The sequence below is a fragment of the Diadema antillarum genome, unplaced genomic scaffold, assembly GCF_040938485.1.
Source record: "Diadema antillarum isolate AM-2024a unplaced genomic scaffold, OU_Dant_1.0 seq00000338_RagTag, whole genome shotgun sequence".
Taxonomy (NCBI): Eukaryota; Metazoa; Echinodermata; class Echinoidea; order Diadematoida; family Diadematidae; genus Diadema; species Diadema antillarum.
In genome coordinates, this window is record NW_027271351.1 from 1,366,717 (window position 1) to 1,382,883 (window position 16,167).

Below are 16,167 nucleotides of genomic sequence, written 5' to 3' on the forward strand. Positions count from 1 at the left end.
CAGGATCATGCATATCTTTAAGATATCCTCACGACTTGCCATTCATGGAGAACAAGGTCAGTCCAGTTGAAAAAAGAAAATTGATGACTTCGATTTGAAATGATTCATTATTTCCTTAATTTAGTTTTATAGTCCTTTGTTTGTATTTTTATGAATTACCTGAATTACCTACGATGACGCCCAGTAAGTTGAAAACTTGTAGAGGGCCAATAGAATTATAGAATTATTTGATCTATTGTGGTTCATCGATAGATTGCTCGCTCGATTGATTAACTGATTGATTGATTGATTAATCAATTAATTAATTAATTAAATGATTGATTGATTCTTGGTTGATTCATTCGTTCATTTATTGATCTGTTTATTTATTTATTTATTCATTCATTCACTCACTCATTAATCCATTAATTCATTCATCTATTTATTCATTCATTTATTAATTTTGTCAAAGTAGGACGGCATTGTAAATTTGTATACAGACCAGTACACACCTACTATACTGTATACTACTGTGTGGTAGTAAAATAAATTGCGCACAAAAAGGGGTTCAGCACTGCGCAGCCCGCGCGTCAGCAGGAGCAGCAGCTCAGCACACACAAACGGACGTGCGTACGTTTTTCAGTACAGTACATAGCAAACCGAGCTCACTGGTCCACCACCACCGTACACAGCTTGCTCCAGCAGTGCGTTGTAATCATACAGCTAAAAATACTTCCGGGATTGAACGTCTCCGTCGTATGTATGCATACCGAGCCAGTTGTTCGGAATCCCGCTTCACACGCAAGGAAGGAAACCGAGAATTTGAAAGTCTGAGGCGTGAACTTGAATAACAGTATCACTTTCTTCTGGATTAAGGTAATATTTCAATTCATATCATTTGTGTACCCGCACTTTACATTGCATTATATCTACGAATAAGATGGAATTGGAATATTGTTACCACTGTTGCCAGACGTTGTTTCTTGAAAAAGAAGTTTGAAATGACCCATCGTTTACACGTTACTTGGTATTGCCATTGCCTTACTGTGCGGTTTACAAGAGCATAGAAAAACGTTAGCTTGTAAACTCAGCTCAACAGTGCCTATGTAGCCCTACACAGAATAGATTCCTAAGGGCTTGCTAGGCAAAGCCAACTTTCGAAACTATCTATCCCTGCAGACTCTGGGCTAGAAGTCAGTAATCATGTCGTGTCGATAGACTATAGCTATGACTATGTCTCTATTCAATTGATACAGTTCAGGGCTGAAGATTCTGTTGAAAGACATATCCAAAATATTGGCAATTCGATCATTTATTAGAGTTAACGGTTAACAGTTAGACAGAAAAATCCGTCTGTCCGGAGGGGAGGAGTCTTTCATAATTTAAAAAAAACCTTTTATGGCTCTTTTCCGTCGACGGTTTTTAGAAAGAGATTCCGTGAGGCTAACCCGGCACGGGGCGCTGTACCCTTTTTTTAGTTTTACGGTACGTATTGGGGTCGCTGCTGCGGTTACCGTGAGGCCAGACGAGATGTAGTCTCCATGGCGGCATGGAGCATTTCCCCGGCGACAAGATACAGACGTACAGACTGATCTTTCGGTCAACATGGTCAAGTCAAGTAGGCCCTATGTCATGATTGATGAAACTTGTTGATATTCTTGGCTCAAAATCTAGCTAGGTGTGGACCTGAGAACGTTAGGTTAAGTAGTATGCTACTAAACTCTAACAAGTAGTACACATGACTACTACTTTGTAGTGAATTTTGCTATACTAGTACTACACAGTACTAGGTGGTATTTATTTTTATGGCAATCTCGCACTTTAGGGGCCTGCAATATGTATAATAATCTGTACCTCAATCTGTGTACATACAGTACCATGTCCATGTATACCATTACCGAGGTGATGTCCCATGAACCACCATGCACTGAGCAGTTGGCAAGCTTCTCTTGTTGTATGGAACGCCATTTGACAAGTAAGGTCTCTAAAGCCCGCCTCATACTGCGATTTTGACTAGAGATAGCTTGCGACGAGTTTCAACACAACACTGAGTAATGTTGTGTGCTGTAGCTCTCCGTTGCAGTATCATCTAGCTGGCTTCACATGCCATTGTATTTTACATTCATGTAATGATTTCAAGCCTGCCTAACACTGTGCAATGTCTTAGTGATACAATGTCGCATCGCAGAAGATTGCCAGCTAGCCACAACCCCAATCATGTAATCATCCGCCATCGCTGCAATTCTTGCAAATCAACCTGCGCAAGCGAGGCGTGTGTGTGTGTGTGTGTGTGTGTGTATACAGACAATTTTGTGTCTGTGTGCATGTGGTGGCTGCCTGTATTTCATTTTTTTTGGTGAATATCTGTACATGTGTTTGCTTGAACATTCAAGTAAAATGATTTACATGTATTCCTTGACAGGAGATGTTATGTTTTGTATTCATTTTGTTTATTCAAACATGCAAGTGGAATGTACAAAATGTAAAGCAACAAATAAAATCGAAATTTAAAAGAAAAATTTGGAGGAAAAGAAAAATATTGGTACAATTGTAGCTACATGTAAGTAGACAGTAACAGACAGATTGTGTGCACACAGTGCTGGAACACATAATTATTATCAAACACGCGGTCTGATGGGTACTCAAATTCACATGTACTGTTTGATTATGGTAATATTGCTTACAGATAATAGACCCTTTAAGTGCATGATTGTAGTCACTATATACCCAGGTACTCTGTGTGTGTGTGTACACTGTATGTGTGTGTGGGTGTGTGGGGGGGGGGGGGGTCAAGGTCAATGGTATTCCTGAACCCAGATAGCATTTCTTGCCATGGCTACCCGATTGCCCAGATAACTGCAGGGACATCTTATCACAAACAATGACAGGATGATACTAAGTAAACACCCTCTAACCCAATCTGTAGCTATACTCTTAGTCATCTAGCTAAGGTGTTTTACAAAATTCCTCCTTCAAATGATTCTTAAAGGATGTGTACAGTTCTGGTCGAGGTGAGGATTTAGCTTTTAACGTTTTGCGAGATATTCAGAAACCACTCTATGAGATGTGAAAGAGCATGCAGTTCTAAGGGGTATCAAAAGTTTATTCGATGAAAATCGGTTTTAAAATGGCTGAGATATCCAAAAACAAGGTGAAACAAAGAGATCCTAATAAAGTTGTGGCATGTCGCCTTTTATTATATTAGCACTTTTTTGGATATCTCAGCCATTTGAAAACCAATTTTCATCAAATAGATGATGAATCCTTCTAAAAATTACATGCTCTTCATAATTTCATTAGAGGCTTTCCACTATCTCACTTAGCAATGTTCAAAACACGAATCCCCACCTCAACCAGTACTGTACAGTCCCTTTTAGTACTCAGGTACAATGTTCCAAGACTATTTCCGTGACGAAATATTAAGCACACTGTGTGTACAATGTAGCTTTTGTGTTTGTTTGTGACCAGTCATATCAATAAAAACACAATTTACTGATTTATAAATTTATACCAATTTCAAATATTGATGTACCGGTAATGCAAATTTTGTGTGTTTAGTATGAAGTCTATGGGCCTATGAACAACAGATAAATGATATATCAAAGTATATGTCTAAGATTCATTTACCAGTAATGTAAATGTCAAAAATCATACATGTACATTGTATAGACATTACTACAAACCCAAGTAACTTCACCAAAGAGTGCATTTTGAGTACCAGGTACATGTTATCAAATGAACTATACATTATTTTAAAGCTTAGAGACTACTCGTTCAGAATCTGCCCTTAAAGGGGATGGCTAGTAACTGATCAATGGGAATCCGTGGGAATGCTGGGGGATAGGTTTTAAACTTTAATATTAATCCTGTATGTTGTCATATTCATGCCTATTTGCCACCAGATAGTTATGCCCCCCTCCCCCATGAAAAAATAAGAAGATACCATGTTAAATTGATCTCTGACATTTATTAAATGGAGCAGGCATTACACATTCATCTCTTTTTCTCATGCTTGTACTTTGTTTGCCATTTTGCTAGGAAGTTCAGATATTAACCCGTTGAGGACGAGTCCCGAGTATACTCGGGCAGGTGTCTATGGGAAATGCGTGTTGTAGCAAAATCAGTCCGTCCTCAACGGGTTAACCTTTTGTTACAGTGTACAGTGTACCTCTGCCAAGGAAGGAGTACAATATTGTATGTTTTGTTTGGCCTTTGTTTGTTTGTTTGTTTGTCTGTGTGCAGAATAACTCTAAGTTGTGGATGGATTGGGATGAAACTTGCAGGAAAATTTGATAATGACACAAGGAACAGATGATTAAATTTTGGTAGTAATCTGGGAATTATTATGGATTTTTTAAAGGATCTTTGATCTTTTTGCAGATAGGGTCAATGAACTTGGGAGTTCGAGTTGCGCGTATTTGAGGTTTGCATACTAATGTGCATGCTGTGCTTGGGTGAGGTACTTTCTACCACGCAGCTGGAAGCTGATGACGTAAACAAAAGGCTTCTTAACTGGGAAATTGGACGATTTTCAGCATGTGTGTATGGATGGAAATCAGCTGCTGGGCGGAGGTTCACTTGTGTCCAGTATGATCTGAAAGGAGAGAAAAATCATACAGTGATTTCTTTTAATTCTATCTTATTTGTATTAATTTCTTCTTCTTCTTTTTTTTTTTGTAACTGAGCACTGTTATCATGATTTCAGGGAAGATATCTGGAATATGAAAAATATTTCCCATAAAATTTGTCAGGTTCTTTATTTGGTTTTCCATTCTACTGCACTTGTCTCTACTCATTTATAGATGTAATTCAATAAACCTGAATCATTGCCAAAGAGCAAACAAATAAAAGGCAGAACTCTTGATGGTACTTGGTACCAGTAAGTTTTTGTACCTACATGTACAGGTCATATGTTTTAAAAATGATAGTACAAAGGTTACATTTCATGGTGGGAGTACCTGTGGAGTGGTTTTGTCCAAAATTTTCTTGAGTACAGTATCTTTTTTTCTTTTTAAAAAAGATAAGATATTGCCTTTGATGTTATAAACAGTCTACAGTTATGGTTTAGTGGGAAACTAAGTTTGTAGTGTTGATTGTCTAGGGACTGTGGGACAAACATCTTCTTGTAGCTACATGTACAACTGCTTTTTTAAACAATAAACTAACTTGCCATTGGGAGCAGTGATCTAAAAAATGTTCGAGATATCACAATATGATGCATATGTGTAGGTCAGTTGTATCACAAAACATCCTACCATACAAAAATTTTGCAATAAAGCCTAAAATATATCAAAGGAGATATCACTATTTTCCCACTAAACCATAAATTGTAGACAGTTTAGTCTAGAAACATTTTTATTATAACTATTGTTCACATTTCATATATAATATTTACCATTGATTATACTGACTGAGAGTTCAAATGTTTACATTGGTTGTTTCTATCCCTAACTCACATTTTAGAACTATTTTGAAGCACTAAAGCTGGGTTTTTGGTTCATCTGTAAATGATAAATAATGCCTTTAAACCTAAAGCAAGTTTGGGGGAATGGATTTTTTTTTATAAGTGTCACTTGTGAACTGTTATACAATATGAATACATGTCATCTGACCTCACATTATGTGTTAATAGCAATAAATTGCAGAGTGAGCTTTTTTAGTGAATGACATGCCCTATATACAGTATATGCACTATATGATATGCACATGAACATCTAACCTTTTTCTTTCTTTTATTGGGGGGGGGGGGTTACTTAGATTTGTATGTAGACTCTGTGAGGATAACCACATTTTCTTTCTTTCTTTTTGATGTCTTTTGTTTTGGTTGTTTTGTTTGTTTGTTTGTTTGTTTGTTTGTTTGTTTTTTGTCGGGCAAGTCAGATGTACAGTGTACCACAAAGAAGACGTAGGTTAGGTACAATAATTTCTATTGTTTGTGAATACGTACAGTGTAACTGTAATTGAGTGTGTTTTTTTTTACAATGTATGATGTATTTACATGTTTTTCTGTATTGTCCTTGTCTTTGCCTTGTGCCTCCTGTTCAATCCAGGAGACAACCTAGGCCTTTTATGTTACATTGTTTATTGATATAATAAAGAATGCTGAACAACAACTTACCCTAAGTACACTGTAATTCAAACCCAAAGATCGTGACGCCATCAAGAAGTAGTCAACTTAGTATTGCAGATTTGCTCCGCACATCAGAAGTTGCTACCTGGGGTATGCTTGCTGTTTTGCAAAATACCACCATGCATTACATAAACCATCTGGGCAAGTGACTCCAGTGGCCCGTTGCATAAAACTTACCATTGAATTTCAATGGTACAAACGTGTAACTACCGTCAAAATTAGGCGTCACAGCCAATCAGCATCAAGGATTATAAAATTTACCGCTAATTTGAAGACTTACCGCTAGAAAGGAGCGGTAAGTCCAGCGGTAAGGGTTTTATGCAACAGGGCCCAGTTTTGGAAACTCTTGTCATTACATCTTTCTTAACACGAGAGGGCGCTCAAATTGTATAACACGCACAAAACAAAACAAAAATGAAAGATTTCATTGGCTATTGTGTTCAAAGGGTACTGCAAGGAGACCAAACGTGGCATCATTGTGCATTGTATGTTTGCTGACATTTGTGTGCGTGTCTGTGTGTCAGTACATGCTTCTGTCTTCACGAAGTGTTTTGAAATGTGTATTATTGCACGAACATGCGTCAAAACACAGCTATCGGCCAAGGATATCCTTGGGCGTTTGAATAAAGCTGGGAGACAAGACGGTCATTTGACAATGCATTTATCATGAATCCATGTCTTCGACAGTCTGTCCTTTGCATTGGGGTGGGGGGGGGGGGGTGGGGGAGAGTATGGACAGCCCTGTATGCTTAATCCTCCAATCGAGTGTGAGAGCACCATGTCCAGCAATGTCCTCCTGTCTAGCCTTAGAGCTTGTGTGTTCATGGTCAGACATGAAAGCATGTAACTTGTATTATGTGCAACATTGCGCACCTGATTTTAGTCGTGATGATTCTGGTTTGGGATATATTTGTTTAGCAAAAAAAGACAAGACCCCCCGCTTGTGAGGTATGAGGAAATTAGATCAACTCTTGTTTACATGTACGATGTGCAAAAAGACAGGATCCGTTATGTTTTGACATCAGAATAGACCAACATTCATAACTGCTACTGTTCGAAGACATTTCATGCTCAAAACGATGATTAGTTAGATCTCTGGATAACAATAAACTCATCTTCATTGGTGTTTTTAAATTTTTCAAAGACATTATAGTACAATGTACTTTAACATTAAAGGCATTATTTACCAGTTGCAGATGAAGCAAAAGCCTTACTTTAGTGCTTCAAAATAGTTCCAAAATGTGAGTTAGGAATGAAAACAACCAATGTAAAAATCTTTATCAGGATCATCATCAATGTTAAGTATTGTTAAATGTACAAAATGTGAACAATAATTATAATAAAAGCGTTTCTAGACTAAACCGTAAATAGCGATATATCCCTATATTTTAGGTTTTATTGCAAATTTTTTAGGCTTATATGGTAGGATGTCTTGTGATACAACTGACCAACACAAATGCATCAAATGTGATAACTCAGAACATTTTTGAAATCACTGCTCCCAACGGTAAACTGTACATTTATAAGTTTGACTCTTGTCCATTATAAGTTGTCTATATAGAGTGCGTTTTATGCCAGATTAGAATCAAGTTGCCCAGTTATTTCATCACAATATCATCTTTCTCAAGTCTGTGTTGCTCCAAATTTCCGAGTTGATTGCACCATTATCTAACTTTTCCTGTTTGTAAATTCTTTTTTTACAGACATTGGGGAATATTCATTATTGTCTGTGACTCACTTTGTGGTGTATGACAGATTTGATTCAGCCAACTCCATGATTAGCATTGGGTCCTTGACTCTAAAGCAGTACATACATTGGATAGACTGATGAGTGAATCCAATGTGTTTGATCCAATCAAATACAGTGAAGCTTTTTATGGTTAATAAATGTCTGATTGGCCTACTTTCAATTTCTTATCACAACATGTGTCTTGTCAATCATGTGTCACTTACAAGGGACTCTTGTTCTTCTACTCATCAGTTGTTGTCTTGATAGAAGAGTATTCAGTTTTAGTAGTTCTGTTATAATGATATATTATCTTCATTTAATAAATTATATGAAATAGATGAAATGAGAATTAAATAAAATATAATAAAGCAGAATGACTCTCTGTAGAACATAATACTGTATAGATGCAGAGTAAATCATGAAAGGCATTTTAAAGTGCATGTGAGTATTTAAAAGGTACAACCCTGTTGCAAAAGTCAGCTCTTTGGTAACATTTGTTTCTGAAGCTTCTGGCCAAATTTAGACCTCACATCATCTCATGACTAGTTATTACACGTCTTGGTGATGTGCGAAACTGCGACTGATTGCCCTGGTATTGGAAAACAAGGAAATGACTATGCAAGGTGTATCGTGTGGGGGGAGTGGGAAGCTAAACGCTGCCTGAGGTCCTCTGGTGAGTCACCGGGAGTAGCGTGGCGACCGTCCGCTAGAAGCAGCCAATAACAGGACATGCCCATTACTAAACTCGGCAGTGCTGCCACAAAACTCCTGGAACTCGCACAGGAGCAGACGTTTGCGTCGTTGGTGAGGGTGATTACAATCAGGTCTGAACGCCTGTTCCTTTTTTTGGCAAATACGACATCTCCTCTCTCTTTCAAATCCTGTCTCGAGAGTGACTTATAAATAGTGTACACATGTACATGTGGCTTTATTACATGTATCAATACTTTCCTACATGGAATGTTTTTTGAGGATGGACTCAAACTTATATGCTGTCAGTAACCACTGGATCATTAGCCGCAGAGTTACGACATCAGCTCTTACACTTACGTGTTGAGGAGGTATACTGCTAACCAGCATATATAGTAGATTTGTGTACCATCCACCAGAGAGCCTACCGTGGGTGGAATTACTTTTCCGACCTCTGTGTCTCTTAGCGCTTCCTGAAGTACTCCTACATAGCCTGCAGTGGAGATATCAGCTTGTGGAACCGCTTTGACGGCAGAGAGTCACTTCCTCCCTGTACATTTCAGTACATCAGCCCTTTTGCCGTCAAACCTGTACGTTTGAAAGTGCTTTGCCGCAAGGGGATACAGTACATGTATTGAGAATGAATTGCAGAGTAACAGCCTCTGCTTAAACTTGACTAGGAGGAAGGGCATTTGGATTGGGCGTGGGAGACTCACTTTGGAATTACATAAGTCGGGGACGGTGCACGCGTGGCTGCATAGAAGGTAGGAAATAGTGCGGTGCTAGCCAGAGTTAATGTATGGATGACATAGATGTTGTTACAAATTTGAGAGTCATTCAATGTGAATGAATATGAATATCAGTCAAGTATACTTTATTGTAATCTATATGTCACAGATAAATCTGATAGCTTCATAATGGCTATTTACATTGTAGGCCTCTTTATTTGCTTTCTCGACCATAGTTTGGTTCCTTCTTTTATACAGTATGCTTTGGAAAGGATCAACTGGTCATTTGATGGTCATGGTGGGACTTGATATTAAAGAATGTTTCAGAGTTCTGCCAGTTGGTCCTGTGGCACTTTTTGATTTAGTACCTTATTGAATTTAGATTATAAAGAATTAAATGGTGGAAGAAGAAATGTACACTTGAAAGTTAATTATAAATTCAGGGGCCAAAATGATGCACGACATTCTAGACACTTAGAGATTTGTTGCAGATCCAAGGTTGAACAGTCATACATGTAAACTGTGACAATGCAACATGGGGGAAAGTTATGCATTAAAAGTATTATGCTTCAGACGTCGGAATAGACATTACCACACAAATTTTCAATGCAATAGTGATATATATTATAAATCATATCATATCCCCAGTCCTATAGACAGAAGCCTGCTGGACAATGTGCAGAGTGTATTTAGATTGTAGAAGTTTGTACAGAACAGGTTAAAGGGATGGGAGCAAGCACTGTTTCTCATAATCCATGAAAAATGGTTTTGAATTATGAAAAATGTGCAAGATACATGTGTGTACAATGTATGTGATACATGTATCTTTCTGTGTTCCCCTGATGTGGTGGTACATGTATGATTATGTAATAGAACTATATCTAGCTAGAGCTCTTGAGGTTAACTTTGAAAAACCTGCAAGGTTTGATTTTAGACAACAAAATATTAGAATTAAACAAGTTTGAAAGTTGGAGGCGTATACATGTACCTTGCACATGCACATTCGTGGGATGTCAATGTAATGGTATGTGATGTGGTGCACAATAATCAGTACATATTCAAAATTTGCATAATCCATTTAAACTAAGTGTAAACCTTTGTGATTTATACTACTATAGAGGTTGATAAACTGGGATGGGGGGGGGGGGGGGGAGAACAAACCATTTTTTAAATCAATTTGTAAAATATATATATGAATGTATCAGACAGGCTCACAATGCCAGTATCACGTCTTAGTTTTGCACCTCAGATGGGTGTTTACAGTGTAGGCCTATGTACAAAGTCCAATGGGTTTGCATACAATTTGACAATAGGGAGATATACCTTGATATGTGTAAGGTATTGTTATTGTCTATTTTTGGTTGAAAACTTCCTGAGCAAGTTTTGTTTTGTCTTTTTTTTTAAGGAATGGTTGACCTGTAACCTCTCTGTCATTACCAAGACAACTTGTTTGTTCTCTGATGTTTAATTTACATGAGAGATTTTGAGGCGGGGGATTGTGAGAGGGATAATTAGGTGCTGATGGCTCGGAAGAACTCCAATAGGATTGTCCAGTCCAGGGGATTCCACCTGTTATGAGGCAGTGATAGATCAGGTACAAGACCTTGAAGGTGATAGCTGCAAGCCAGACAGGTGCCTTCACTTGATCACTCGGGAGTATTCATATCAATAGGGCTTACTGATCATCCAACCCGACTTCTACAGACTCGGACGTGATTGCGACACGCTGAAAGCCGGTGACACGCCCCGTGTCCGTCACCTGCTGCCAGAACTTTGAATAACCGCATTCTCTTGTTGATGATGATGATGATGAAGGGCTGTCCTCAAAGACAGCATGGGGGGAGGGTGGATATATGTGTGACGGGCAAGCATAGAGCTTTCCTGTGATGTCAACATGCCTCAGTTCAGAGCATCATTGATGACATGTAATAAGCCTTTCACTTCAGGACTAGGTGGTGTATACTGCACTTATCCCTTGTGAAAGGAAATTGACTGGTACTCATCAGGTTGAATTATATAGCTTTCACTTTTCCAATATTTTTTGCAGTGAAATGTAGTATAGAAATTATAATGTGCAGCTACTGTGCTTCAGTAAATTGAAGATTAATGGTGTAATTGTACAGTCATACCTTTCATCGGCAAAATGTGACATGAAATGTACAGATTGATCGTAACTCCCCAAAGCAACTTGAAGATACAAGCATTCAAACATTCAGAAAAATTTATAAAGAAATCATGAAATGCTTTCATATTTATCGCCTAAGAAACCTTACAGTTAAAAAGGGGAAAAAAGTTTTACAATTTTCATTCCACACAAGCTTACAAGATCATGAAAGTTTACTTGTGAATTATTCTTCCCTGCTTATTTATTGGTTTGTTTCTTCATTTTGTTTGGGGTTGTGAATTATCTAATTTTGCTTACAGGTAGACCAAAGCAATTCAACTCTTTCTCAGGTCATGACTGCTTCCTATCGAGGAAGCATTTTGTACGAAAGGGATGCTCTCTCTCATATTGCAAAAGATGTACTATTCTGTCTGTAGCTATTGACAAAAATATTTGAAATCATGGTAATGTGCCTACTGAGTAGATATTTCCCTTTGTACACTGATTCCTAATCTGCCTATGTGTTATTTTTTTTTTGTATCGTTCTATTTTTTATTGTTGAGTGAATTCATGCAGCATACAGCACATATACATTGTACAATTGTTGGTGTTACATCGCAATGTCATTGTACAGTGGTGAGTCATAGGATCTTTGCTGCGTGCATACAATTTTATCTTTGTTGTTTTTTATTTTTATGATCACCAATATAATTATAGTGAAATATGATGTGAACAGACAATGATCTGTACACATCTGTCAAACAAACAGGGTTGATCTATTCTCAGAGTGTGGAGGCAGGGATAATGGATAATTTGGCATGCTGAGAATGTTTGGTATTCTCCATCATGCTTTGTAGAGCATGACTTATTTATGCATATCAAATTGAGTTAATGCTCAGTCATACAAAACAGCAGATTAAAGTCCTGATTCCAAAATTTAGAAAAGGATGTTATACACTTTGACAGAAACCAACCAAATTTCCTTTAATGTTGTTGGTAAAAATGCAGATCCCTAGCAATTACCAGCAAAAAGTCTATTATAATGACTTGTGATGCCGCACCTGCAGAAAATGTAATGTGAAGCTACCAACACAAATAAAAGTTACATCGGGTGTACCTACAAATTTTTGCATGAAATTGGTGTCATTTGTACATTGTATGTAGGTATTCAAAGGGGTTTCAAGTCAAATCTAGTCTCAGAGATTTTTTTTTTTAATCAATCTATCATCATGTAGTCGGCCAATGTAGGCCAGCTACTGCTGATTTTGATTCAAAGTGAGACACATTTTCAGTGCACGATTGGGAGAAGGGTTTTTATAAAACTTTGAATGCATGAAGCTCTTTTGATTCTGGTGGGCATCAATGAGCCTTTGAAACACCACTAACAGTTGGCTTGTAAACACAGGGCTCCTACCTTGCGATGACTATGTGGGAGTACGGGGTAACAATGTGTCAAAAGGGCTCAAAATCAAATCAAATACTAGCCCCTTAATAATATACTGCCAAAGAGTAGAAGCACCCCTGTGTGCTATCCTGTTTTGGCACAGAGTATTTATTCTTGCTGGTTGCCTAGCAATTTCTTTATTGTCCGACAAAAATGGGGGATAATACAGTCAATGAAACTGACTGAATTTTTGAATTAGACAAATACAGCTGTGTTGCTTCTATCAGAAATACTTTCATGTGTCAGCTACATTGTACAGTGTAGGTACTATTTGACTGTATTCCACAATATTTTATGCAGGATGATGTGAGAGCAGAACTACAGTACATTGTGTGCTGAAAGTGTGTTGGTAATTCATATAATGCCTCCAATTCTATGTGATTTATACATTGCTTGCTTGGTGCAGCATGGGAATTTTTATTCTCTGATGTAATAAACCATTATATGGCATTTCATTGACAGGGAATGGTACCGTTTTGACGTACAGGATGGCACATTTTCTATGCACTAGAATTGTACCACGTGACTATTCACAGAAAATGATCCTAGTCAGAATACTTTCGTAAAAATTCTTTGTCCTCTAGTTTCCTTCTCATTATCGTTATTGTAATTATTCTTCCACCAAGGAGGATGGACCTTATGTTTTTGTTAGCAGTGGTTTATTTGTTTGTTTGTCTGTTTGTTCGCAAAATAACTCAAAAAGTTGTGAACGGATTTGGATGATACTTACAGGAAAAGTTGATGACGACACAAGAAACAGATCTACAATGTATGCATAGATCAATGATACTGTTTGTGAAGGATTAACATCAATTGGCAAATTGACAAACGAGATAGTTCAGCAACACATATTTGAGGTGTGCATGTACGCGTGCAATGAGTACATGCTAGAGGCACAGTGTGCAGTAAACTGCTGATTAGGTAGACATTTGAGACAACAGAATAGGCTTCTTCATTCTTGGGAAATGGGTGGAAATGAGCTGCTTGGTGGGGGTTTGCGCTCTGTGACTGCTTTTCTAGTTATTATGAATATGATTATGATTATGATTGACGATAATGAATCATCATCATTATCATCATTTTTAATATCATCATCATTATCATGGTTTAATTCTGTTGCAACCTTGTGAAAGTTAATCATGTGATCCCACCCAGGAAAGCTAGTCACAGGTATTATAAACACGCCTAGACAAGTATATTCTAGAGCACTGAAGCGCCCTCGCTGAGCTGCTTTCTACATCTTGTCGTTGCCTTCTGCTTGCACTTTCACTTCTAGATGTCTTTGGTAATAACGCAGCTCCCGCCAAATTGCTGTTTTGGTTTCCCCCAGCGTCATTGTCTTCTGGGATGGCCGCAGGACACGTTGGCAGTTTAGCGTTAATGAAAAAGGCGAGATCTGGTGCCAACTGTGTGTGTTGTGATTCTCATAGAGAAAGTATTGTGCAAGGCTCGTTATCATAGGGAAATACTGTCAAGACATTGCAAATCATGATGTTAGAGCATTCCTTTTGTATTGGAGCAGAAAATTGCTTCGTTGGAAAGTTCAAACTCCACTTGTCAATTTTTATGGACGATGTTTTTGGTGGCTGTTGACCCAGTTGCATACAGTGTAGAAAACAGAGACTCCAACTCTCACGCTTTCAACGGGAGATCTCCCGCCGAAAGCCCATTTTCGCAGAATCTCCCGTTCTCCCGCTTGAGATTTAATTTCTCCCGCTTAAAATGATTTCTTACTTGATTTCATTGTATGTTGAAAAATAAGCCTCAGATAGCACAAGAGAGCATCTAGAACCATAGACTGCAAGGGACTTCGCGTTCGTGTGTGCGCTTCACGCACATCAAGTTGGAGTCTCCCGTTTGCTAGGGGTTTCAGGCAGGAGAATCTCCAGATCAGAAGGAACTTGGGGTTGGAGTCTCTGAGAAAATGCCCCCCAAATTTGTCATACCATGGACCTAGGTCTATGGTCATACAAACCGTACTTTTTCTGTTGCCACAATTCTAAAAGGCTCGTTTGAATGAGCCCACAGAGAATCAGTGATTCCCTGTGCTGAGAAGCTAGATGGCACCCAGATTTCAGTCGGTGACAGTTTTGAGAGATGACCAAAAGTCTGTCTGAACCTCGTTTTGAAGATGTATCAAGCTTTGTTTGTTTGTATTTTGTTTGTTCATTTTCCATCTAAGAAGATGGCTGGATAGCCCATATTCAGCTACATTAAGCTGGTCTTCCATGGGGTCCAGTTGGATGTGAGGTGGGACCACTTCACCGGGTTAAACACCCTGCTCCTTGCGATGAGTGAATAAAGTGGGATCTTTTACGTGCATGAGTTGTTACTCTCTCTCATACACGGGACCTCCATTTTATGTCCTATCCGAGGGACAGAGTGTTTTGCCTCTTGCTAGAGGGGACGGTATGCTTACACACAACATTGCTCAGTCCAGACTTGGGTTCGAACCTGGGCCGCGTGATCGTGAGGCAGACGCGCTACCGACTGAGCCAACTCACTGCCAAGCTTTTCTGCTGAGCAACATTTTTTAAAGGGATATTTCCCACTAGAGATGCAGACACATGGTTGAGTCCTTGTATGTGGTCAATCTGGTGCTGTTTCTGTGGCCAGTTTGTACATTGGATTGTGTTTGCCCATGAATTCAGGCATGAAAATGCCCAAGTACATGACTACAAAAAGAAAATGTCAACGCAGTTTCCACAATTGGCCTCGGTCCTTGATATGCCACCTGTTCATAGTAGCCGTAAGCATAATTAGAGTACGTAGAGATTGGCCACTTAACAATCTCTGCAGAACTTTACTACAGACCTGTCTTCTATAGAAGTTCAGTGTTTATTAAATATATTCATGATGTTATTCGACTACCCGTGACTCTGTAGATGTGCACAGACATGATTGTCTTTCGCAAAATAATGCAGAAAATGTGTTTGTGTTTTCACTTCATTTTACAGAAAATAAAATTCTTGATTTTATGGTAAAAATTATCAGAGGCACAGCAGGTGACATTTAGTACCATCATGCTACTGCAGTGGCTGTATTGCATTACACAGATGTTCCTGTGACCTTTGTCACTTTCAAATAGTCCCAAGTTCTTCCTAGTCTACTTTTGCCCAGAGATTCACTCAGCTGTTGGTTTCTACGTCACAGCTTTCATTCAAAGTAGGTTTCTCACTGGTGTGAATTGTCTGCATTGTATTATACCTGCGTCATAAATGATAATAATAAAAAGATGTGATCTGGGAAATTGTTTGTATAATTTGTGCTATGAATCTGATGAATTGCCTTTATGCTTTTGACTTGTGCACCTACAGTGCGTCTGTACTTCCTTTTCCAAAGAAAGCCAGGCCTAACTTGTAC

The 16,167-nt window shown here is 38.4% G+C and overlaps 1 protein-coding gene across 4 annotated transcripts in view; it reads left to right on the plus strand.

Moving 5' to 3' along the window:
* Positions 1 to 731: 731 nt before the first annotated feature.
* The window catches only part of LOC139730823 (CDC42 small effector protein 2-like), a 37,978-nt gene continuing 22,542 nt past the window's right edge, over positions 732 to 16,167 (plus strand). For 3 of the 4 annotated variants that reach the window (XM_071641696.1, XM_071641693.1, XM_071641695.1), the window contains exon 1: positions 732 to 855. The gene's annotated coding sequence lies outside the window, so the exon portion shown is untranslated. Of the gene's footprint in view, positions 856 to 8,794; positions 9,293 to 16,167 lie in introns of those variants that run through there. The other variant, XM_071641694.1, reaches the window with a different exon arrangement.